The sequence below is a fragment of the Bos grunniens genome, chromosome 4, assembly GCF_055505025.1.
Source record: "Bos grunniens cultivar Pamir isolate PY7600 chromosome 4, Bosgru_T2T1.0, whole genome shotgun sequence".
In the NCBI taxonomy this organism is placed as follows: Eukaryota; Metazoa; Chordata; class Mammalia; order Artiodactyla; family Bovidae; genus Bos; species Bos grunniens.
The window spans coordinates 65506901-65532951 of record NC_141168.1 but is presented as its reverse complement, the minus strand read 5'-3'; the positions used below and the strand labels follow the sequence as shown (position 1 = coordinate 65532951).

The window sequence follows — 26051 nt, the reverse complement described above, 5'->3', positions numbered from 1 at the left end:
GCGCGGGCTGGCGGTGTCTTAGGTTAGGGCTGGCTTTTCGCATGGTAGATATCCCACAGTCTGGTTTGCTAGCCCAAATTATTTCCCTCAGATAGTGCTCAGGGTATTCAGGCCAGATTCTTACTCTCAGCGATGCAGCCCGTGCCGCGCCTCCCTGCCCAGCCCCCGCTTGCTAATGGCGGATGCAGGCGTCTGCGCTGCTTCTCCGCTGGAGGAGTTACCGTAGGACTCGCAATCTGCGAGTTTTAATTGTTTATTTATTTTTTCTCCCTGTTATGTTGTCCTCTGTGCTTCCAAAGCTCGGCACGGATTCGGCAGTGAGAAGGTTTCCTGGTGTTTGGAAACCTCTCTCTTTTTAAGACTCCCTTCCCGGGACGGAACTCCGTCCCTCCCTCTTTTGTCTCTTTTATTGTCTTTAATATTTTTTCCTACCTGTTTTCGAGGAGTTGGGTTGCTTTTCTGGGTGCCTGATGTCCTCTGCCGGCATTCAGAAGTTGTTTTGTGGAATTTACTTGACGTTTAAATGCTCTTTTGATGAATTTGTGGGGGAGAAAGTGTTTTCCCCGTCCTACTCCTCCACCATCTTGGCGCCTTCCCCTCTCCACTTTTTAAAATGTGTACACAAAACTGGTTTTAGAATGTATTTGAAATGGTTCTTTTTACCTCACTTTGCTCACTGGTTAAAACAGTATTCTAGAGATAATTTTGCAAGAAGTGTTTTCAGAATATAAATAGTTACATTACAGAAACTTGATTATTTTCTTGGGGAATATTTTGCAAGCCCTATGAATGCAAAACTGCCTCTAATAAATATTAAATTAAATATTTATATATTAAACATTTATAAAATTAAATATATATTAATTAAATTTATGTATAATTAAATATATATTAAGTGCTTAATATATATTAAATTATATATTACATGATATTTCCAAAGCAAATAGATCATTACTCAATCCAAAAGCCATTTTTAACGCTTATTATCTTCATCTCTTTATAGTGTTTGCTTTAATTTGCCCGGTCCTTCTATGTGAAATACTGGTTTCTATGACACTAGAACCCTTCTGCTTTCTCGTCACTGTCCATCGCTCCCTCTTTTGGGAAAGACTGTACACAGCTCAGTTCCTTTATTCCTCTGACAGCTCTGCCCATTCTGTCCCCATTACCTTAGTAGTTTCTTTCCGTCTTCTTCTCTGACCTGTCGGTATGCACCTAAGGGTGCAAGCTTCACCCTCTTCCCTTTCATACAACTCACTATTCCTTAATAACTTCATCACTCATGTTACCAGCCTAAACTAGTAACTGCCAACTCATCTTTTATCTCGAGTACAGATGCAATTTTTTTCTGTAAAGGCCCAGATAGTAGATAATCTAGGCTTTGCACACCATACAGTCTCTGTCACAACTACTCAACCCCACTGTTGTAGCACAAAGCAGCCATAGGCAACATAAATGAAGGAGCACAGCCATGTTCCAATTAAACACTGGAATTTGAATTTCATGCAGTATGGAAGTCCTAACTCCTACTACCTCAGAAATATAACTGTATTTGGCAATAGAATCTTTAGGAGATGGTAATTAAATTTGGGCCATTATGATGGGCCCTAATCCATTATGACTGGTGCCCTTATAAGAAGAGGACACAGAGAGAGAACATAGAAGGAAGACCATGTGACGACACAAGGAGAAGATAGCCATCCACAGCTTCAGGATAGAGGCCTCAGAAGAAAGCAGTCTTTCCAATACCTTGTGGACATCCAGCCTCCAGAACTGTGAGAAATAAATTACCGTTGTTTAAGCCATGCAGTCTGTGGTACTTTGTTATAACAGTCCTATAAAACTAATATAACATATTCTTTTTAAAAAACTAATTAATTATTTTTATAGTAGGTCCTTGTTGGTTATTTCTTTTAATAAAATATAGCAGTGTGTACATCACATTTCTTTTCATTTTTTTCAACCACTTAAATTAGGCAAAACTATTTTTACATCACAGGATGTACACAAACAGATAATGGGCCAGAATGGGGCTGCAGGCCCTCATTTGCTGACCCTTGATCTAGAGGTCCCTCTTTAAGCTTCATTTTATAAAGTGGGCAACAGCTTCACTTCATTAGATTCCTCAAACTCTGCCTGACCTCAGGAATTTGAACTAATTTGGCTTATACTTTCTCCTCTCTTTTGTTCCTTGACTTGTTGAGTAGAACTACCATCTACTTCTTCATCTAAACCTTAAACATGGAAGTTATCCTGGATTCCTCATTTCCTTCATTTCTGACATCTAATATCAAGCTTACTGATTCTACTCAATTTTTCTTTGTCTATGTGATGTTTTCTGTCACTGAATCTTTTGTAATGCTATACAAGCTGGTTTTAGAAAAGGCAGAGGAACCAGAGATCAAATGCCACCATCTGCTGGATCATGGAAAAAGCAAGAGAGTTCCAGAAAAACATTTATTTCTGCTTTGTTGACTATGCCAAAGCCTTTGACTGTGTGGATCACAATAAACTGTGGAAAATTCTGAAAGAGATGCAAATACCAGACCACCTGACCTGCCTCTTGAGAAACCTATATGCAGGTCAGGAAGCGACAGTTAGAACTGGGCACGGAACAACAGACTGGTTCCAAATAGGAAAAGGAGTACGTCAAGGCTGTATATTGTCACCCTGCTTATTTAACTTATATGCAGAGTACATCATGAGAAACGCTGGGCTGGAAGAAGCACAAGCTGGAATCAAGATTGCTGGGAGAAATATCAATAACCTCAGATATGCAGATGACACCACCCTTATGGCAGAAAGTGAAGAGGAACTAAAAGCCTCTTGATGAAAGTGAAAGTGGAGAGTGAAAAAGTTGGCTTAAAGCTCAACATTCAGAAAAGTAAGATCATGGCATCTGGTCCCATCACTTCATGGGAAACAGATGGGGAAAGTGTGGAAACAGTGTCAGACTTTATTTTTTGAGGCTCCAAAATCACTGCAGATGGTGACTGCAGCCATGAAATTAAAAGACGCTTACTCCTTGGTAGGAAAGTTATGACCAATCTACTCAGTTCACTTCAATCGCTCAGTTGTGTCTGACTCTTTGTGACCCAATGAATCACAGCACGCCAGGCCTCCCTGTCCATCACTAACTCCCGGAATTTACCCAAACTCATGTCCATTGAGTTGGTGATGCCATTCAACCATCTCATCTTCTGTTGTCCCCTTCTCCTCATGTCCCCAATCCCTCCCAGCATCAGAGGCTTTTCCAATGAGCCAACTCTTCGCATGAGGTGGCCAAAGTATTGGAGTTTCAGCCTCAGCATCAGTCCTTCCAATGAACATCCAGGACTGGTCTCCTTTAGGATGGACTGGTTGGATCTCCTTGCAGCCCAAGGGACTCGCAAGACTCTTCTCCATCACCACAGTTCAAAAGCATCAATTCTTCAGTGCTCAGCTTTCTTCACAGTTCAACTCTCACATCCATACATGACCACTGGAAAAACCATAGCCTTGACTAGATGGACCTTTGTTGGCAAAGTAATATCTCTGCTTTTCAATATGCTATCTAGGTTGATCATAACTTTCCTTCCAAGGAGTAAGTGTCTTTTAATTTCATGGCTGCAATCACCATCTGAAGTGATTTTGGAGCCCCCCAAAATAAAGTCTGACACTGTTTCCACTCTTTCCCCATCTATTTCCCATGAAGTGATGGGACCAGAAGCCATGATCTTACTTTTCTGAATGTTGAGCTGTAAGCCAACTTTTTCACTCTCCTCTTTCACTTTCAGCAAGAGGCTCTTTTGTTCTTCTTTGTTTTCTGCTATAGGGGCAGTGTCATCTGCATATCTGAGGTTATTGATATTTCTCCGAGCAATCTTGTGCTTTATCCAGCCCAGCATTTCTCATGATGTACTCTGCATATAAGTTAAATAAGCAGGGTGACAATATATAGCCTTGACGTACTCCTTTTCCTATTTGGAACAAGTCTGTTGTTCTATGTCCAGTTCTAACTGTCGCTTCCTGACCTGCATATAGGTTTCTCAAGAGGCAGGTCAGGTGGTCTGGTATTCCCATCTCTTGAAGAATTTTCCACATGAGCAATCTAGATAGCATAATAAAAAGCAGAGATATTACTTTGCCAGCAAAGTATGTATGGTCAAGGCTAGTCAAGGCTATGGTTTTTCCTGTGGTTACATATGGATGTGAGAGTTGGACTGTGAAGAAAGCTGAGCGCTGAAGAATTGATGCTTTTGAACTGTGGTGTTGGAGAAAAGTCTTGCGAGTCCTTTGGACTGCAAGGAGATCCAACCAGTCCATCCTAAAGGAGATCAGTCCTGGATGTTCATTGGAAGGACTGATGCTGAGGCTGAAACTCCAATACTTTGGCCACTGCATGCGAAGAGTTGACTCATTGGAAAAGACTCTGATGCTGGGAGAGATTGGGGACATGAGGAGAAGGGGACAACAGAGGATGAGATGGCTGGATGGCATCACCGACTCGATGCACACGAGTTTGGGTAAACTCAGGGAGCTGGTGTTGGACAGGGAGGCCTGGTGTGCTGCGATTCATAAGGTCGCAAAGAGTCAGATGCGACTGAGCAACTGAACTGAACTGAAATTTGTCCTAACCTTTACTCTTACTGTTCACATTCCTACCAGAGAGACTGTCTAAATCTAAATCTAATTACATTGTCCTTCCAATGAAAATCTTTTAAAGATTCTCTGTTATCTAAACCCTAAGCTTCTGAACATGACGTACATTGTCCTCCGTGAGGTATTCTTCATCAGATTCATTCTTCAGTGTACTCCTCTTTCAACAACAGTTCAAATTACATATTTTCCACTGCCACGAAGGGTCGCGAGGTTACTATCTCCCTGTCTTCATTTATGTTGTTCTCTTTTGTAATACTTTATTTTTCCCTCTGATTTGATAGGAATTTGTTCCTTGACGATGGGAAATATTTTTCATCATTAGCACTTATACAAGACTGAGCAAAAGAGAGGCACTTCATAAATACAACAGTTAAATATGATCAAAAAAGCTGTGTGAAAGATAATAACATATATACATTTGCATGTACACATATATATGATCTAACATGCGTGTGTGCATGTGTGTGTTTATGTACATAAATATATACACACAAGATCTCTATTTTCTGCCAAACAGTGGTATAACAGGTGCAACAATTTTTAGAGCTGGGTTGAAGGACGATTGAGCTCCAAAGAGTTTAGATCCAGAATCCCATCAGTTCAGGATGTATCCAGAAGTATCAGGGAAAATATCCTGTCCATTTCCTGCTCACTTCCTCATTTGGAGCCCATACATTGTCTTTTGTTTCTAATTATTAAAGCCCTATATGCCTTTCAAAGCTCAACTCAGGGATCCGAAAGCCTGTTCCTGCAATTCCAAAATTTAGTAACTATGACTTTTTCTCTTGTAACATTTAATACTCCCATTTAGCACTAGCTTTTAAATGTTCCTTCTGATATAGAGACTTGTCCTCCATTGCTTTGTAAAGTACTTTATTAAATTGTCATCTCAGCACACATCTTAGTCCCAAGCACCATGTAGGCAGCAGGTAATTGAAGGACCCAGAACAGAAATAGCCCTTTGTTTAGATCACTCTTATAGCTCTGAGAGTCTACCCTGTACTGCATACATGAATTTTAACATTTATGGGGTCAGTGAATTTTTTGAGAACCCAGTAGATAGTATCCCTCTTCTCAGAAAAACCATGAATGTACACATAGACACATACACACACACACACACACACACGCATACCTCATGTATGCACACACAATTTTGAATATGATTTTAAGGCTTCATCAATTCCAACTTACAAGGCTGCAAGTTTCTTTACCTACAGAAAATGTATTGTATCTTTTAATAATCAGCACGGTACCTAGCTGCTCAATAAATCTTGTCTGAAATAAACAGTATTGAACTCAAGCCCTTACTAGAAAACATTTTCTGTATTTGTATTCCATGCAGTACTTAGCACAGTGTCTTGGCCATAAAAGTAATTTAATAAATATTTGTCGAATCAAATTGAATTCTGCTTTCTTTGTATCTTGGAGAAATACCAATTACAGAGATATAGGTAGATGGGGCTAAATAAATATTTAGGATGACTCTTTCAACACTTAATCTTATTGTTTTAACGTTCTACAGATCTGAATCCACTAATTTAAGTATATTAGTGTTAATAGATACACTCTTTTAATCTTTTTAAAGGAAGTGTTTAAATTTTAAAGCATTTAGGTAGAAAGAAAGAATTCATCTGTCCTTTTATAAATGTCACTACATTCTATTTTAAGAATAAGTGAATAAGGACCAAGTCTGAGAATTCTAAAATAAAGCATTTCTACCAGTGAAGGGAAGGTTTGAGGCACCTTTTTCTTCCACAATCAACCCAAATGTCTCACCACTTAAAACAGATTCTCTTCTGCTTGGGTAGCAATCCTGTTCTTAGCACTTTTTGGAATAATGAACAACCCTCTTCATAATGACAGAAGTTTGAGCCTTAAAAATAAAATAAATAATTAAAAAGGAGAAGGGAGAGCTGACTGATTGAAACGACACCAAATTTTTATTTTCAATGGCATTTGTAGCTGCTAGAAGTGACACAATTTGTGTCAGTCTAGGAACTTGAGGTAACCAAACATAAGTTGTAATTGACCAAATTAAAGTCAGAAGAATTGTAATTAGTTCATTAAATAAATGATGTGGAGAATTTCCCAACTTAGTGGTGAGGGACAAAACAATAGATCATCTGTTCAATAGAAAACAAGGTGAAAAGGGATAAAACGAGAATAAAATCCTAACTTCCCCTTCAAAGAAAGCAAAGAAGAGACAAAAGAAACATTAAAAAAGGAAGATTCAATTAGCAAGGAAGGGAGAAAGGAGAGAAATCCAAGTGGGATTCTCTATGAAGGAAAAGAACGTGATGAGAGTTTAGATCATAATCTATAAATAGCCTTTTATTTTATAAATCCTTCATGTGGTGCATAGATTACACAGTAAGCCTCCCTTGTCCTTAAAATGTACAGTCTCACAGCACATTCCTTTTAAGGCAATACCAAGCACAAAGAACTAGGTCTGGAAAATGACTTGGGCCTCTCTCTTTCAAAAACCAAGAAGAAAATTGATGAGGAGAGAATCTGGGAACATTGCACAAATTGTCAGGAGCGCGCAGGAGGCATAACTCTTAGTTTTGTCTATGAAATATTTCAGAGAAATAGCATGTTCTACTTCTAATTTACCAGTGTGAGGGATAATTTTAATTACTATTCTGTAATGAAACTTTCAGCAAGTAACACAGAAGACCACTTTACCTGTCATTCTTCACAAACATGTCAGGTCCTGTGTGGTTTGTCTCTTCTCATCCCTTTGTTCTGATTTTCAATTCTATAATATGCTAGAGGTGATGGATGGGGGCTGAGGATGGAAAAACAGAGCATGTGAGAGGGTTGATATTTTACAGTTAATTCCTTGATATGTTTTGTTGTATTTTCAAGAGCTCCTTTCCATAATATTTCCAAACACTTGAAATAAAGAAGCAGTCTTTCAAATCCTATACCAAACATAATATTCTCATCCAATTTTTTAGCAGGGCAAAGGGTTGGCAAATGTAACTACCATCATAGTTGGCACTTCTCTAGAATATTCTTTATTGCTAGGCATTACGATTTGTTTTTAAAAAGAAATGCTATTTATAAAGAGAAATTAAAATAGATTCTGACACGCCTGAGCTAGGGATGAATTGTACACGTCTGCATTCTTAGTTCTCTCTTCCCATTTGGCCTGGAGAACCGGAATGGCTGTGGAAAAAACATTCATCCATGGTTTGATGAACATGGCCAATGGATTCCCCCTCTTGTCAGACAGGTTTCAATACATTTAAAAATCTATGCCATCTTTTTTTAGGGAGATAAATATATCACATCTTTTTTAGTTACTTGTTTTGAGAATCACTGTCTTCTGAAAATTTCTTCTTGCCAAAAAGATTACATAGAGTTTTGCATTTACTAATTCCCTTGAAAAGAAATGGGTAGCACTTTAAGGTACCCATTTCCCTGGTAGCTCAGCTGGTAAAGACTCCACCTGCAATGCAGGAGACCTTGGCTTGATTCCTGGGTCAGGAAGTTGCCCTGGAGAAGGGATAGGTGACTGACTCTAGTATTCATGGGCTTCCCTGGTGGCTCAGATGTTAAAGAATCTGCCCGCAATGTGGGAAACCTGGGTTAAATCCCTGGGTTGGGAAGATCCCCTGAAGGAGGGCATGGTAACCCATTCCAGTATTCTTGCCTGGAGAATTCCTATGGACAGAGTAGCCTGGAAGGCTACAGTCCATGGGGTCAAAAAAAGGCTGACAGGACTGAGCAACTAAGCACAGCACTTTTAGAATCATGTGTGTGTATGTATATATATATATACTCACCAAAACATTTTTTTCACTCTGAATATCTAAATATCACTGAGCTTTTAAAAATGTCAGTGGAAAAATGCTTTACTATAATAAACTAATGTGTGTCAGTAAGAGAAGTTGGAGAAGGAAATGGCAACCCACTCCAGTGTTCTTGCCTGGAGAATCCCAGGGACAGGGGAGCCTGGTGGATTGCCGTCTATGGGGTCGCACAGAGTCGGACACGACTGAAGCAACTTAGCAGCAGCAAGAGAAGTTGCATTTCTCCTATAGAGAGGACTATCTTCCTCCAATAGAGGACTAACTTTCCTCTTCTTCAGAATAAGAAAAGTCATTCATTTTGCCACTTTCTAAAAAAGTTCTTTCTAAATTCAATATCCCTACTTTCCTTGTCTAAATTTCTTTTGCTGACCATAAAAAATGTTGCTTTATACATTTCCAATTTTGGAATTTTTGTCACATGTCATATGCTCTCTATGGGAAATCTCATTCTGCACCATAATTTAAAATCTTTTCTTTGGATCAGTAGCTCCAAAATCTACACTTCCAGTCCAGAACTCACTCTTTAGCTTTAAAACATCCACTTGCTTGTTCAACATGTTCATAAAGAAGGTCGTTATTCAGTGAGAACCTAATCCAGATCAGCTCTCATTCTCAGCTTCCATCTCCTAATTAGCATATCACAATTGACCTGGGTATCATTGTTAACATCTTCTCTTTCAGAATTTCCTTTCATCCCTGCCTGACATGCTGCTGCTGAGTCGCTTCAGTCGTGTCCAACTCTGTGCGACCCCATAGACGGGCCACCCACCAGTCTCCCCCGTCCCTGGGATTCTCTAGGCAAGAACACTGGAGTGAGTTGCCATTTCCTTCTGCCTGACATAGTGGCATCCAAAAATACATCATATCCTGCTAATGTTTCCTCTGATAGTTCTCTCAAAGTCATCTCATCATTGCCACTCCCACTATTGGTTCTATTACAGTGTCTTACCATCTCTTGCCTGGAGTTGCTTTTGGAGATAAGAAAAATTCATCATGCCCAGTAATGACCCATATTCCAAAAATTTCAAAATATGTCTATATACCTCCCTCATTTTGCCCTGATTATTATGGTCATTATGCAGAAAGTGGTCAAGAGGAGATGATCCATTTCCATAGAAGGTCATATCCATGATCAGTCTTTCTGAACTGTGTGGACCAGGAAAAGGTGAGGGGGAAGCAGAGAGCTTCTGAAGTCAATGTTTTATGGGACCATTCCCACACTCAGCAATACCAGATGATAGTGAACAGTAGCATGCATGGAAGACCATCAAAACCTTGAGTACCATCCTCTTGTTCACTGGCTGTTGCATGATTTTCAAACTACGAATGGACTGGAAAACTGAAAGCCTGATACCTATTAGTAGCCAGTTGACAGACTGGACTAGAACAGCAACATAATAACCTGAGGAGGTATCAAAAATGGTGCAGTATCACTGATAATCCTGAAGGGAGGCCTAAGGTCAGATGTAGCTAATCTGCCAGGAAGAGGCTTATAAACTGCTGGTTTATAGTTTCCCAAGTGGCAGAATAAACATCTAGGCTACTAGGCAACAGCCCAAGATTCATTAAAACTGTAACTAGGTTCACCAAGGACAATAATAGCTATGGCTATGAGAACTGTCTTGAGCTCTACCCTACTAAGAGAAACAACCGCAGACTCTGATCCTGGATAGTTGGCACTAAGGTAGAAAAGCCTCAACATTTCAGTGTACACCACCAGATATCTGCTTCGCTGAATCATTCAATGAACCAGGCCTAGATATTCAGGGGAAATTCTGTGAATTCAGGTTTCCATTTAGCCAGAAGATTTTCTTTAGGCTCCACAGATGATAGGGAGATGGGTCAATACATATTTTGTGTGTCCCCCTAGCACTTCTCCAGATGTACCTCTTCTTGATCAGAAAAGTTCCCCTAGATTTTATGAACATTCACATCACCATCACATGAAAAATCAATTCAGTTATACTTTCAGCAATGGAGGTCATGACAATGCCACATTGAATTAACTCAAAGGATCTCACCTACAAGAGATCACTGTAACTTCTTTTCCCCACTGCAAACCTTGCCCAAAGCCTGTCAGTTGAATTTGGGTGTCCCTTTCCCCTCCTGGAGAAGGGAACAGTTACTGACTCCAGTATTCTTGCCTGGAGAATTCCATGGACAGAGGAGCCTGGCAGTCCATGGGGTCGCAAAGACACTACTGAGTGACTTTCACTTTCATTTCACTTCCCCCCTCATTGGACTATATAGGATAGTAATTTTTTGCCTACACCAAACAGAGCTGTAAAAGTCTGAGTCCTTACCCTCTCCAAAGCTCCCCAGATTACTAAAATGGGTATGTATGGACTTCAGTTCCTCTTCAGGATGGGGAAGCTTTTCGCCTTCCCCCCTAATTATCTTTCTTTTTAAGGTAGTTAAGTAAGGCTAGAGAAGGAGAGAAGGAATGTGCAGGGTGAGAGTTGGAGCTAGGCTATTATATAAAGCACATCTACTTTAGGTCTCTAGTGATATGGTGGCTGTTCATGGCTCAACCAAGCAAAATTCTAATGGTATTGGCCCACCAAAGACCTATATGGGGCAGAAAAGTCATCATTGCTGGCACCAATATTTTAGATTTAGGAACCCTTTGATTCAGCAGCCAAAGACAAATATATTTGAGACTATGGCCCTGAGAAGTGCATACATTGATTGACTTGGGCTTAACTCACATAGCAGTCTTATCTTTTTTTTTTTTTAAGGAATCTAGCTGAATCTACATTATATAGCAGTTTTTTGTTTGTTTGTTTGTTTGTTTGTTTTTTAAAGGAATCTACCTTCATCTACATCATTCGCTATCCCATTGTCAAAGCCGTATATCTTAAGTTCACACCCAATTTCAATATAAAGGCTAGGACAATTTTCTACAGTGTCAAGACTGACTGCAATAATTTATCTAAATGTCTTTAGATGTGCTTCTCATTCTCCACTGGGTGAATTCTATAAACTCCACTGGAATTGTTAGCCCTATCAGGGCAGTAAGAGTCCAAAGTCCTGTCAATGCTTCACCTGGGGTTTCTCAAAGGATCTTTCAGAGAAATCTCCATAAGAGGGCCTTAGCTCCCTTATTGCAGCCATGAACCACTGCAACAAACAAACAAAAACAACAACAAAAAGACCTTTTTGACCTTTTCCTGTAATCTTTGAATGGATTTAAGTTTGTCATAAGAGACTGTGGTTCGGGCTGACCTATGAGACTTCCAGCCACTGCATTATCCTAAACAAGCAGTTAAGTCTCCGGCCTCTCATTTCTTCATCTCTCAAGCAAACCAGCCAACATTCTAAAATTTGTCTGAGTCCTGCCCATGCTATTTAGGAATTTTCCTCTTTCGACCCAGTGTAGTGCACATTCTGTAGGTATTGGCTGAAATGGATTGGAATTACCTGCCTACTCAGGATGACTCTTAAGTGTTGTTGTCTGGGTGACAGTGGGGCAGACCTGAGACTGACTGCTGGATTATCCAGGAATCCTCACCCTCTGCCTTCAAAGCAGAGCTAGCAACAACAAGGGTACTATTTACACATCTGTTTCTGAACCTACCTCCTGGTACTCGGCCTACAACCACCTCCCTAACACTTCCTCACTCATAAGTAATAAAACAGTACCATTTACTGAAAGGCTGGCCATGCAATTTGATCTATATGTTTATTACTGATTCCTATGGACCTCCTTGAATACCATTAATTGCCTTGCAAGGCAATAATTTTTCCTCTTCCAGAAAGCATATCTTTGTCATTATCCTATATTCACCACCAAACTCTCAAGAACTGTGAAGGGTCTGAGCTTTACTTTACAGGGGAGATAACAAGTTAACTGGACACAGTTTTATGGATACTAGCAGTAGACGTGAGACTCCTTTTCCAATGTCAACGGACTTCATTACTCATAGCACAGAAACCAGCATGAAAGTCAGCATATATTATGCATAGTTTCTGAGCCCAAGTTCTTACAAAAGGGCCAGATGGTAATTGCACATGCAATAGGTTGCACTCCAGGAGATAAACTCTGAATGTAGGAACCCAAATCTTTTATAATGGGCAGTCATCATGCCTGACATTGCCCTGGAGAGAGACATTATTTTTATTATACAAGACAGGAAGCAAATCTCCCCCTTCCTCTGGAGGGAGATACCATCTCTATCTTCTAAAATTGTTTTCTGTGCAAACATCCTTAAAAAGATAATCTAGAATAAAGGGTTCTTCTTCCAAGACACCTAGAAACATGAAAGACCCATAGAGATTCTTTGTTACTTTCCCCTCTACACACTCAGGTACAGCCCAGGAACCAGATGCCAGATTCCAGGATTCAGTACATTTAGATTTATCCCATTTCACCATAGTTAACATAGTACTTAGATTTTAAACCTTTCCTTTGAGAGTTCCTGTTATATAGGGACATGTCCCAGTTCAAAAATCAAAGCATTCAAAGCAAAGTTATTTTGCACAAATTCCTTATTCACTTTTCTAGTTTTCTTACTTCCTATTTATACTCATACCCTTATCGTGGAAAATATTTCTTACTTGATAGATGATATTTCTAAATTTTAAATACTATTTTAATAAATGAAATAAATTTTATTTTATTAAGTTTATACCCAGTATGTTTAGAATATGACTAGGAAAAAAAATCTACTTTATTCTGGACAGGTATTTTAAAACCTAGAAAAGTATAGGCAGTACTCAAAGATGGAGATGATATTGTTAAGGTTATGAGCAAATAAAGATTTACACTCTGCATATGATTTAGTATTTGCTATTTCCCCTCAAATCTGAGAATTCCATTACAGAATGAAGTGGAGGAGGGAGGTATCCCCCTCATATTTCATTTATTTGATTAAGTTTTTACAGAGATAGGATTTCAATTCAATAACTCTGAGATATGTTGTTTTAGCCCCTTACCTTAATACCCTCAGTCAGGCTCCATATAAGATGTTTATACAAAGAGATGATGGAAAACCAGGGTTTTGGTATAAGATCAGAGTAAATGTTAGGATATCTATAGCAGAATATACTAATGGCTCAAATTAATTCATTTTAACAGGATGTACTTAAACTGAGTCTAGCTCAGTCAGAGAAAAATATGAGAAGTCCAAAATATATGCACATATCTAGCAGTGCACGATTACAAAAAATTCTTTATAAAATAAAGAATTGAAGAAAAGTCTCCCTTCATCATCCTAAAATTATATCATATTGTAATTTAGAGAATTAAAAACAATCCTAATGAGTTAATATCAATCACTTATCTTTTGTCAGGCTACCTATGAATAAGCTGCTCATTTACAGATTAAAATGGATCTAGAATAATCTTTGTTGTTACTCTCTTTTTAATTAAGTGTAACCACTTCTAAGATGTATAGATAACTTTGGAAATACTTAATATATCTTTAATGATGAGGAATCTCAGTACTTACTGACAGTGAGATGGAAGGTATTACATTTTACAACATAAAATTTGTTTTCTATTCCAGGATTCAAGTAATATGATAAGTAAGGCTTATGACATGTCCTTTAAAGACACAAGGAGAGAAAGCCATGCCATTTGCTTCTAATTTTAATTATTCTGGTGAGCAATAATTTTCCAGCTCCTTGTCAAAGAAGGAAGAATGGTAAATTAATATCTAACATACATATCCACCCAAGATCAGAATTCTTTAGCCTTCATGTAGAAACCACTGGATCATCAGAGAGTTTACCTACATTCCATGGAAAAAACTATTCAAACTCATGTCTGGATTACACAGGTGATCCCATCTGTCAGTTCTTTGAAATCCTTTCTGGTCTCTGGCCTTGTTGTTTTTCAGTTGCTAAGTCACGTCTGACTGTTTGCAGCTTCACGGAAAGCAGCATACCAGGCTTCCCTATCCTTCACTATGTTCCAGAGTTTGCTCAGATTCATGTTCACTGAGTCAGTGATGTTATCTAACGACCTCATCCTCTGCTGCCCCCTTCTCCTTTTGCCTTCTGTCTTTCATAGCATCAGGATCTTTTCCAATGAGTTGGCTCTTATCATTAGGTGGCCAAGGTGTTGAGCTTCAGCTTCAGAAATAGTCCTTCCGATGAATATTCAGGGTTGATTTCCTTTAGGATTGACTGGTTTGATCTTTTTGCAGTCCACGTCTCTGGGCTTATTTGTTCTCTATTTTCAACGAGTTTTCTGGTAAGAGAGCACTAGTCAAGGTGAACTGGGAATCAGAGTGTTACCAACTTGTTTGTGATACTTTCTCACCTGGCTCTCTGCAGAGCTCTAATAACAAGAGGAGGTGCTACTGGTCTGTTAATAATTAATAGCACCCAGTGCAAATGAAGCACTTCTGTCATAGGGCTTCATCAGTAAGGTCATGATACAACAGGGGCTGCAGGTTCTGTAAGCGTAAGTGGTATTTGCATATGTCAGAACAGACTGTGCATGCTAACAGCACAAACACTTCACATTTGCTTCTGTTTACTCCCTTGCTAACACCCCAAAGTACAGAAGTCCTGTGTTAATTGCTCAGTTACATACTGACTGTTGATGTGTTCTCCACAGAGCTTTTCCTAAGTGCACTGTTGCAAATAAACTGCTAATGACTTTGCTTACTCCAGGCACCCTTTCAAGGAAATCTACAACAGACATACACACACATACACACAAAGAGATTAATGATTCCTCTATTTAGCAATGTGTCTTGTGACTAGGTTTGCATAAAAGCAGTATCAATTAAGTAGCAATTATCTGCAAAGTGGGAAAAAAAGAGGGAAGATATAAATAAGCAATGAGTGTGATGCTAAAATCTCTGAGAATAACTAAAATTGAGCTCTGAGGCAACGGCACCGACTAGTGAAATTTTTTCCCCATATTCTCTTATACCTGAAACCCACAAAACCCCTGTGAAATCCTGAACAAGTGCAGGCACTTAAGTTCTTAGGTGATTCTTTTATGCTTTATTTTCAAGGTGACCACTATTTTGAAAGAGCAAAGAAACAAGGGAAAACAGAGTTGTATCTAAACACTACTAACACTGGGATGACACGGAGGGATGGGATGGGGAGGGGGGTGGGAGGAGGGTTCAGGATGGGGAACACGTGTAAACTCATGGCTGAGTCATATCAATGTATGGCAGAAACCACTACAGTAGTGTAAAGTAATTAGCCTCCAACTAAAATAAATAAATTTAAAAAATAAATAAATAAAAGAAAAAGAGAGAGAAAGAGAGGAATGATTGATCCTATAAATGTTTATTCTGTGAAAGGACTCAACTAAAAGATATTATATTTTCTAATCATCTTAATAACAGAAGTCAGCACTGTGTTCCAATTTATCCCTCTATTTTTTGTCAAGCAATGTACCTCGTAAGACTTATGTGGAAAACTCTACATTATTTGCCAATAAAGAAAAAGAACAAATGGGGTTATGAGGCAATGCAAAGTGTAAAAGATCAATTTTTCTTTACTAACTTTGGCTTGTAACAGCCAGTTAGGTTCTTTCAGCTCTGGGTCCCCTTAGGAGATAATCAGAAAGGCAGAGACCATGGTGGCATCCTTTTGGTGTTGGTCTTTATCAACAAGGATGGTTTTGACCTCAGTCTCTTCTATTAACAACAAAGGACTGGACAGAATATGAATTAGAGAAGTTGGTAAATGTTTTAAGGTTTCTTCAGAGGATCTGGAGCCCAGTAATTCCTTTGATTAGTCAGGGCTCAATGACTATTATAGGTCAAAAGTGTGGGGTTTTTTTTTATTTTCTTACTTATAATGATCATACTTTCCTGATCCTAAATGATGACATTTAGTTTGACAAAATATATGGAGAAAGACAATTATAAGTGTGAAATGTATTGGCCAGAATACCATTAGGCTAATATAATAAAAAGACCTCACAAAACAGAAGTTTACAGAACAAGGAAGAACGTTTCACTGTAATATTCCAATCCATAGCTTCTGTCTGTTGAGTTGCTCTACCTCATTTGGTAAGTTATGGGCTTTGGTGGCCAAGAATGTGCATCACCCAGATTTTCTTAAAGAAAACCTGCCGTAAGACTAGCTGCTGCATGTTCAGATCTTCCAAGACATTCTTGTTGAGGCCATACTAGCTCCTAGGCTACTTCCAGCCAAAGACTAAGTGTGGCAGGGTTGTCAGAGTCAGGCCATCTTTGCCGTGGTGATGCAAGATTTCTCGTGGTAAATTTTGTTTAAGGAGTCCACATTGGCTGGGCTGACACTTCTCGGAGATGCTTTGCAGTCTGGAACATACCCTGCCTATCCTTATTCCCTCTTGCTCTCCTTTCACAGGTGTCAGAACTGCACTGAGGCCCAAAGGCTCTCCCTGCTTCTTCTTCTCGCTCTCCACTGGTATTAATACCTTTCACATATATTCCCTCCAATATTTGCCATAAGTTCAAGCTCATTTAGATGCATTATTTTCTTGCAACTGAAAAGTTTTAAACACCTGCAAGTACCCATTCTCTTATCTGAAACCCTTTGGGCCAAATGGTTTTCTGAATTCATAATGTAGTACATCTACCTTGTATTATATACTGACTCCATTTGGAGTATTACAGAGAGACTATGCAGTGAAATCCAAACACATATACAAAGTGCAATAAGTAGAGGCTATAGATGATCTCTCATAGATACAGGTCACTTTTTTTGCCACTAAATAAGTCTAGATCAGAATGGGAATGGTCTATAAATAAATTATAAGAAAAAAGATGTTTGGTTTTAAGAGCTTGAAAAAAGGTGTTTGGATTTCAGAATTGTGAACCTATATCATTTGTACTATTGTTAAGAGTTATTTTACTATCAGATTCATAATTTCTTCCATCTTACTTTATTGAGCTATTAGAATCCAATCCAATAGTCCTCAAGCTTCAACAACAACAAAGATCTCCTGGCAGCAATTTTCAACTCTCAAATTTTCATTCAGTAAGTCTAAGGTAGGGCCTGAGAATCTGTAATTTTAACAATCTAGGTAACCCCTATCACTGCCGTGATTGTGATGCAGAAAGTCTTGGAATGAAAATATTGTTCTAAACTTTAGTTTACCTTTCACTGTGGTAAACTATTATTGTCCTTAACTCCAAGTTTAATCTCCTGGATTTTGAGTCTTTTTTTTTTTTTTTAAACATCATATCAGATCAGATCAGATCAGCCGCTCAGTCGTGTCCGACTCTTTGCGACCCCATGAATCGCAGCACACCAGGCCTCCCTGTCCATCACCAACTCCCGGAGTTCACTGAGACTCACTTCCATCGAGTCAGTGATGCCATCCAGCCATCTCATCCTCCGTCGTCCCCTTCTCCTCCTGCCCCCAATCCCTCCCAGCATCAGAATCTTTTCCAATGAATCAACTCTTCACATGAGGTGGCCAAAGTACTGGAGTTTCAGCTTTAGCATCATTCCCTCCAAAGAAATCCCAGGGCTGATCTCCTTCAGAATGGACTGGTTGGATCTCCTTGCAGTCCAAGGGACTCTCAAGAGTCTTTTCCAACACCACAGTTCAAAAGCATCAATTCTTCGGCGCTCAGCCTTCTTCACAGTCCAACTCTCATATCCATACATGACCACAGGAAAAACCATAGCTTTGACTAGATGAACCTTTGTTGGCAAAGTAATGTCTCTGCTTTTGAATATGCTATCTGGGTTGGTCATAACTTTCCTTCCAAGGAGTAAGCATCTTTTAATTTCATGGCTGCAGTCACCATGTGTAGTGATTTTGGAGCCCAGAAAAATAAAGTCTGACACTGTTTCCACTGTTTCCCCATCTATTTCCCATGAAGTGGTGGGACCAGATGCTATGATCTTCATTTTCTGAATGTTGAGCTTTAAGCCAACTTTTTCACTCTCCACTTTCACTATTATCAAGAGGCTTTTGAGTTCCTCTTCACTTTCTGCCATAAGGGTGGTGTCATCTGCATATCTGAGGTTATTGATATTTCTCCCAGCAATCTTGATTCCAGTTTGTGTTTCTTCCAGTCCAGCGTTTCTCATGATGTACTCTGCATAGAAGTTAAATAAACAGGGTGACAATATACAGCCTTGATGAACTCCTTTTCCTGTTTGGAACCAGTCTGTTGTTCCATGTCCAGTTCTAACTGTTGCTTCCTGACCTGCATACAAATTTCTCAAGAGACAGATCAGATGGTCTGGTATTCCCATCTCTTGAAGAATTTCCCACAGTTTATTGTGATCCACACAGTCAAAGGCTTTGGCATAGTTAATAAAGCAGAAATAGATGTTTTTCTGGAACTCTCTTGCTTTTTCTATGATCCAGTGGATGTTGGCAATTTGATCTCTGGTTCCTCTTCCTTTTCTAAAACCAGCTTGAACATCAGGAAGTTCACGGTTCACATATTGCTGAAGCTTGGCTTGGAGAATTTTGAGCATTACTTTACTAGCGTGTGAGATGAGTGCAATTGTGCGGTAGTTTGAGCATTCTTTGGCTTTGCCTTTCTTTGGGATTGGAATGAAAACTGACCTTTTCCAGTCCTGTGTTTTTAAACATAGAAACAGCTAATTCATTCTCTTGTTTTCCTTTCTGAGTCTGGCTAATTTTGCAGACAAGTCATATAGCCATTGCTGCTACTGCTAAGTCACTTCAGTTGTGTCCAACTCTGTGGGACCCCAGAGACAGCAGCCCACCAGGCTCCCCCGTCCCTGGGATTCTCAAGGTAAGAACACTGGAGTGGGTTGCCATTTCCTTCTCCAATGCGTGAAAGTGAAAAGTGAAAGTGAAGTCGCTCAGTCGTGTCTGACTCTAGGGACCCCATGGACTGCAGCTTACCAGGCTTCTCTGTCCATAGGATTTTCCAGGCAAAAATACTGGAGTGGGGTGCCATTGCCAACTATTAGGAGAAGAAAATGGCAACCCACTCTAGTATTCTTGCCTAGAGAATCCTGTGGACAGAGGAGCCCGGTGGGCTACTGTCCATAGGGTCACACAGAGTTGGACACGACTGAAGCGACTTAGCATGCATGCATACATTGGAGAAGGAAATGGCAACCCACTCCAGTATTCTTGCCTGGAGAATCCCAGGGACAGAAGAGCCTGGTGGGCTGCCGTCTATGGGGTCGCACAGAGTTGGACACGACTGAAGCGACTTAGCAGCAGCAGCAGCAGCATATAGCCATTGGCTTCCTAGAATAATATTAACTTCACCAGTAACTCTTCAGGGATGTTTATCTTGCAATGGCCAGACTTAGCTTTTTGAACTCAAATAGAGCTGAATAGTTTCCACTTATCTTTGAGTTTCTGTCTCAAGAGTATCAGCTTGAACTTAAAAAGTTGTTCAAGGAGGGCCCTGTTCCCATTATACTTGGAGTTATAGGTAGAAAAACTTTAGATACACTGTAATGGGTAAATGAGTCCACAACAGGTACAGCAGGACAATTGGCAAGAAATGAGTTTCTAAGTGTCCTCTCAACTCAGGACTACTTTTCGCTTGGTTTTCTTACAGGACCAATTTTTTTTGGAAGGAGTAAAACAGTTATATTTCTAAACTTTCATTTCCAAAGATATTTCTGATTTCTACTTTAAGCTGAGTGTTCTTCCTGAAACTGGAGTTTAATCAAGTCTAGAAGTGATATGTTAAGAGGCAAAGTTAAGGGGGTGTGGAAAAAAACAATGTTTGTAAAGGGATCTGGGTTTTTATTTGGGCAATATATTTTCTGCAAACAAATGTTTGCTCCCCTCTTAATACGAATTTAAAATATTTTGTTAAGCACAGTTTGAATGCTCATTAACACTAATATTAATAAGGGAAAACACAAGAAAAGTCAAGTCTAATAGCATCCTTTAGAACTACTTAAATACCATCATCTACAGGTTCACAATTATCAAACTGAAGAATATGACATTTTGCTAGGATTTAACTGGACTTAGAGGTTAAATGTAGTGTATATCCCTGGGGAAACAATTTTAAGGAAATGTTAGAAAAAACTAGTAATTTTTATACTAAAATAAACACAGGCACTATGGCACAGAATATGAAGTTTGTGTGCTTTAATTAGTAAAACACATGCCTGTTAAGAAATATCATAAATAAAAATGCCTCTTTAGTCCAAGATCTCATATCCTACAGAGGTCTGTCTTCTTTCTCAGTGATTCAGGGTAAGTTGGTGGGAAAGTTTAGAAAACACTGCAGTTGATTGTGACATGTGTGGTTAGGTATTTCCTGTAAAGAGTGTAAACGTGCCTACTTTGTTATTCTAGTGCCTGCTCTTGAATTCTCCATCTCAATTTGCAATATATATGGAGTTGAAAACTGTATGAAAATTGTGTGTTTTAGTTATGCTACCAAGGATATGCAACAGGATGTTAAAACTGAACTATTTCTGACTCTGTTTTGGCTAAAGCCCCAAGACAACATTTGCCAACTATTCTACATTCTAAAGTTAGACCACCTATGAAGGACTTGCAAAGAAATGGAGGAAATCAAGAAGAAACTCACAAGGCCCTTTTCCTCCTTCAGGTAAAAACCTATAGGAGTCAATAGGCATCAGGAGAGGCCCTGAATTTAAATGTCTGGACATTTTAATTGCTGAAATGAAACTTTCTTTTTGTGACTAGATGTGATCAGAAGACTTTTTCTTGCCTATGAGTGACCAAAAAGTCATAGTATTTCCGTTCAATTTCATCTGTGTAGCAGAGAAAATAACCCTAGAAAGTGGGTTTTAATGAGCATTAAAAAATAAAGTTTTTTAGTACTACCTGCAACTAGGACGTGAATTAGGAAAAAAAGAAGCCATATAAGGTAACACTTAGAGATTTCTAACAATTTTTTTTTTCTTGTGTCTGCTTACATTTATGAATCTTGTTTCCATCAAAACTGGACTTTTCCTTTCAACTTTATATTACATTCTCTGCTTCCCTCTGCTACATGAACTCTTTCCCCATTCAATGCTGCTCTTGGTGTTCATTTACATATTGGGATGTTATTGACCTACTTGGCTTCCCAGGTGACCCAGTGGTAAAGAATCCGCTTGCCAATGCGGGAGACATGGGTTTGATCCCTGGGTCAGGAAGATCCCCTGGAGTAGGAAATGGCAACTCACTCCAGTATTCTTGCCTGGAAAATTCCATGGACAGAGGAGCCATACAGGCTATAGTCCATACGGTCGCAAATAATCACACAACAATTGAGTCCCCACACACACATTGCAGTCCTATCTTTTACATGGTCTGTATTCTCCCATATGATGATGCTGGGATGGATGATTTTCTGATTTCATGGCTGCTGCTGCTGCTGCCAAGTCCCTTCAGTCGTGTCCGACTCTGTGCGACCCCATAGACGGCAGCCCACCAGGCTCCCCCATCCCCGGGATTCTCCAGGCAAGAACACTGGAGTGGGTTGCCATTTCCTTCTCCAATGCATGACAGTGAAAAGTGAAAGTGAAATCGCTCAGTTGTGTCTGACTCTTAGCGACCCCATGGACTGCAGCCTACCAGGCTCCTCCATCCATGGGATTTTCCAGGCAAGAGTACCGGAGTGGGGTGCCATTGCCTTCTCTGGATTTCATGGCGAGTGTCTCCTAATTTCCAGAAACACTTAAACAGGCTAAAATCAGAAAATTACATTCTAAGAAAATATGGTAAATAAGTAGCAGTTATAACTTCTCTAAAAAGTGCCTATCACTTGGCCTACAAATTCCTGACCTACTTACCAGTTTATCTAACCAGGAGGAATAGACAGGAATCCAGGTTATATAAATTGACCCAATCCTATATTATTATGAGATCTCAGACTTCCAGATCACAGGACTTTTTCCAAAGTGAGCAAAGAAAGGATTCATTTTATCATCAGAGAAAATATTTTAAGAATCTCTTTAAGTATATGAAAATTATTTTAAAAATTCACTAAAACCAGAGACATAAATTCACATTGAGATATTTGCTAAAGGTCAAATATCAAATACTGAGAGGTGTTAAAAAATGATATTAAGAAGTCACTAATAATAGATACAAATATGAACAGATATTTATGAGGCACCAAATGTGCCCCATAAAGGCATTGTGCTGGTTCTGGCCATATCCTGGTAAATAATGGATAATTCCTGATCTCCATGTACTCACAGAAGTAGAAAAGAAAACATGCATAAGTAAATTACTATTTAGAATCATGCATATGATAAGAGGATCTGTGAAAGATAAAGTGACAGATGACTGCAGGAAAGAGGGTTATCTCTGTTAAGAAATCAGGGGGTCCTTCTGGTCAAAGGTCAAGTCAACAGTCTTGAAGAGTAGCCCTGGAGATGATAGGAACGTACAACTGAGAAGCAGAAAAGAGGGATACACACATGCAAAGCAGCCTAGTGTACTCAGGGACAACCTAGTAGGCTGGCAAAGCTGCAACGTTAAATGTACCTGAACAGAAGTGATTGCAAAGAAGGCTAGCATGGTGGGAAGGAGCAGGGGATAAAAGGGCTTTGCTAAGAAACTTCATCTTGAGAGCAATGGGACATCAGTCAAGGATTTTATGCCAATGAGAGAGAGATGAGGAGATGAGCACTTTAGAAGAATTCATCTGGTGCAAAATAAGACATGAAGTAGAGGATGGGGGAATCTGTAAACAAAAAGAAACCAGATTTCTAGTGGCAGAGGAAGTAGAGAGTGGAGAGAAAGAGCGAGGATGACATTTTAGAGGTAGAGCACTCAGGAAAGGAGACAGTGAGTGAAAGAAGAGAGAGAAAAGGAAAGGGGAGGGGGGGAAGGTGTGCAAACAAGAAAGGAGATTGGAAATGATAATGCAATTAAAGAAATAACTTGCCCCAAATTTTGAAATCTGGATACAGTAGGCAGAATAATGCCTCCCCTGCCCCACTCTGAGATCCCACCCTAATCTCTGGAACCTGCAAATATGTTCCCTTATTTGGCAAAAGGGACTTAGTTAATGTGATTAAGTTAAGCATTTTTAAAAGGGGGGTGGGATTTTCCTGGATTATCCAGGTGGACCGACTGTAATCACAATGTAGTCATTTTAAAGTTTTTTTCTGATAGTTCCAACATCTGGGTCTGGTTCTGTTGCCTTCTTAATGTCTTAACCATGTTTTTATTTTTTAATTTTCTTTCTCATTTGTGTATCATTTTTTAAAATCAAATTCCAAACACTGTGTATAAAAGAATAGGAGAGAATCAGATAAATAGCATCCGTGGTCAAAATGTGTTCATCTCTTCTTTTACCAGGGTGTTAATGTAGACCCAGTTCAATGTAGTGAGCAGTTTGCCTGGATTTCGTTGCACAGGCTTCATATTTTTCCTGTAGCAGACACACATGCTCTTGTGTTTAGTTAGAAGTTGGGGTGCCAGAAAGTTTTCCTGCTCCATATACAGTTCTCAAGGGGACCTGCACACCTGTGCCACCTGTTTCTCTCCTCACTCTTGCCCCTCCCAAAACATTGATTGTTGCTTGTTATTCAAGTAACAAGTGTATGATTCTGTGGGGGCAGAGGTGGTTCCTCCTTGTCCTCTATCTTCAGGACTGTGTACCAGAAACTAAAGGGTGGGGCTGCTTCCATGTTACAGCTCCTCTTCCAGTGGATGACAATGCCTTCTTTAGTCCATTTGGGCTGCTGTATAACAAAACACTATAAACTGGGTGGCTTACAAACAATAGATATCTGTTTCTCAGAGTTCTGGAGGCTGGGAAGTCCAAGATCAAGGTGCCTGCAGATTTAGGGTCTTGTCAGGAACTGGTTTCTGTTTCATAAATGGTTGTTTCAAAAAAAAAAATGTCATTTTGTGTATCCTCAAAAGGGGGAAGGGCAAGTGAGCCCTCTGGAGTCCCTGTTATCAGGGCACTAGTTCTATTTATGAGGGATCCACCTTAATAATCTACTCATATCCCAATTACATTGGGGATAAGAATTTCAATGTATAAATTTGGGTGGGGGGTGAGGGACACAAACATTCAGTCTCTAGTATCTTCCAAAACAGCTTAGGCTCTAGAAGGGCAGGCAGATTTCCCTCCTTGTCTCTGGCAGCCCACTGTGTCTTCTATCTCTGGTGCATTTGGCAAGTATAAATTTCCTGGCTCTCCCTAGTGTCCTTGCTGCTGCTGCTGCTGCTAAGTCGCTTCAGTCGTGTCCGACTCTGTGGGACCCTAGAGACGGCAGCCCACCCATCCCTGTGATTCTCCAGGCAAGAACACTGGAGTGGCTTGCCATTTCCTTCTCCAATGCATGAAAGGGACCCCATGGACTGCAGCCTACCAGGCTCCTACGTCCATGGGATTTTCCAGGCAGGAGTACTGGAGTGGGGTGCCATTGCCTTCTCCACTAGTGTCCTTAGATATCTCTTTTATATCCGTGCAGGACACCGGAGAATGAGATTATTTCTGCTTCTCTCCACCATCAGATGAATTTTCTCAAGATCTCTGCAGGATGGTCGGGGAGGAATCAGGTGTTCTATTCTCTTTACACTCAGAAGCAGCTGATATTTCCCTGGAACAGGGAACCAAGAGATTTTCCTGTCCTTGCCTATCAATAGACCACTGGGTTTTTAAGCAGTATATAGCACTTTACATGGTACTGGTCTGAACTGGTCTGAATCCTGTCAGTTGGTCCCACCTAGGTCTAACGGGGAGACCTGGAAATGTAGTTTTCTATGTATACAGTCAGAGAAGGCAATGGCACCCCACTCCAGTATTCTTGCCTGGAAAATCCCATAGATGGAGGAGCCTGGTAGGCTACAGTCCATGGGGTGCGAAGAGTCGGACACGACTGAGCGACTTCACTTTCACTTTTCACTTTCCTGCATTGGAGAAGGAAATGGCAACCCACCCCAGTGTTCTTGCCTGGAGAATCCCAGGGACAGGGGAGCCTGGTGGGCTGCCATCTATGGGGTCACACAGAGTTGGACACGACTGAAGCGACTTAGCGTAAGCAGTGTACACAATAAGAAAGTAAAGCAAGTGTATAAGCACATGGCATTGTCTCTGCTTTACCATGATAATGGGAAAGGGACTCAACTTAGCATTCCCTATAATTTCAATCAATCTCCTTAGCTTTGTAATCATGACTCTTGAAAAATTGAACTTCTGTCTATGTCTCCAGCTTTAGTTTCCCCACATTCCACACATATGCTGAGGTGCAGGCTAACTATTTGCACTTTTCTTAAATGCTGTGCTCTCTCTCAAGCATTCTCTTTGCATGTGCTTTTCCCCTTTTCTTCACTGAATTCCCCCTTTTACATTGTTAACTCCAGAGAATTTTCTCTGGACTTTCTTCTGTCACTGTAGAAATCCTACATTTTTCTATTATAGCAGTTATCAATCTGTATTATGATTGATTATAAATTCTTTGAATATAGGACAGAAAAGTACAAAGACATGAGGATGGATAGCAGATTTCATTTTCATTCATGATGCTATAGCTGTTCCAGTGGTCGGGAAGCAGTCTGAATACTCCACTGACTACAATGTTTACTCAATTCCTGTGTTTCTGCTGTCCCCTCTGTCTCCTTTTGCATACGTGCGTGCTAAGTCGCTTCAGTCATGTCCAGCTCTTTGCGACCCTATGGACTGTAGCTCACCAGGTTCCTTTGTCCATGGGATTCTCCAGGCAAGAATACTGGAGTAG

At 39.8% G+C, this 26051-nt stretch overlaps 1 long non-coding RNA gene across 1 annotated transcript; it reads right to left on the bottom strand.

Annotated features, from left to right (window-relative positions):
- Positions 1–6564: 6564 nt before the first annotated feature.
- Positions 6565–14706, bottom strand: LOC147374275 (uncharacterized). The gene is made up of 2 exons (XR_015162579.1): positions 14199–14706; positions 6565–7432 (listed from the first exon to the last, which is right to left on the bottom strand). It is a non-coding gene; the product is annotated as an uncharacterized LOC147374275 (long non-coding RNA).
- Positions 14707–26051: the final 11345 nt, after the last annotated feature.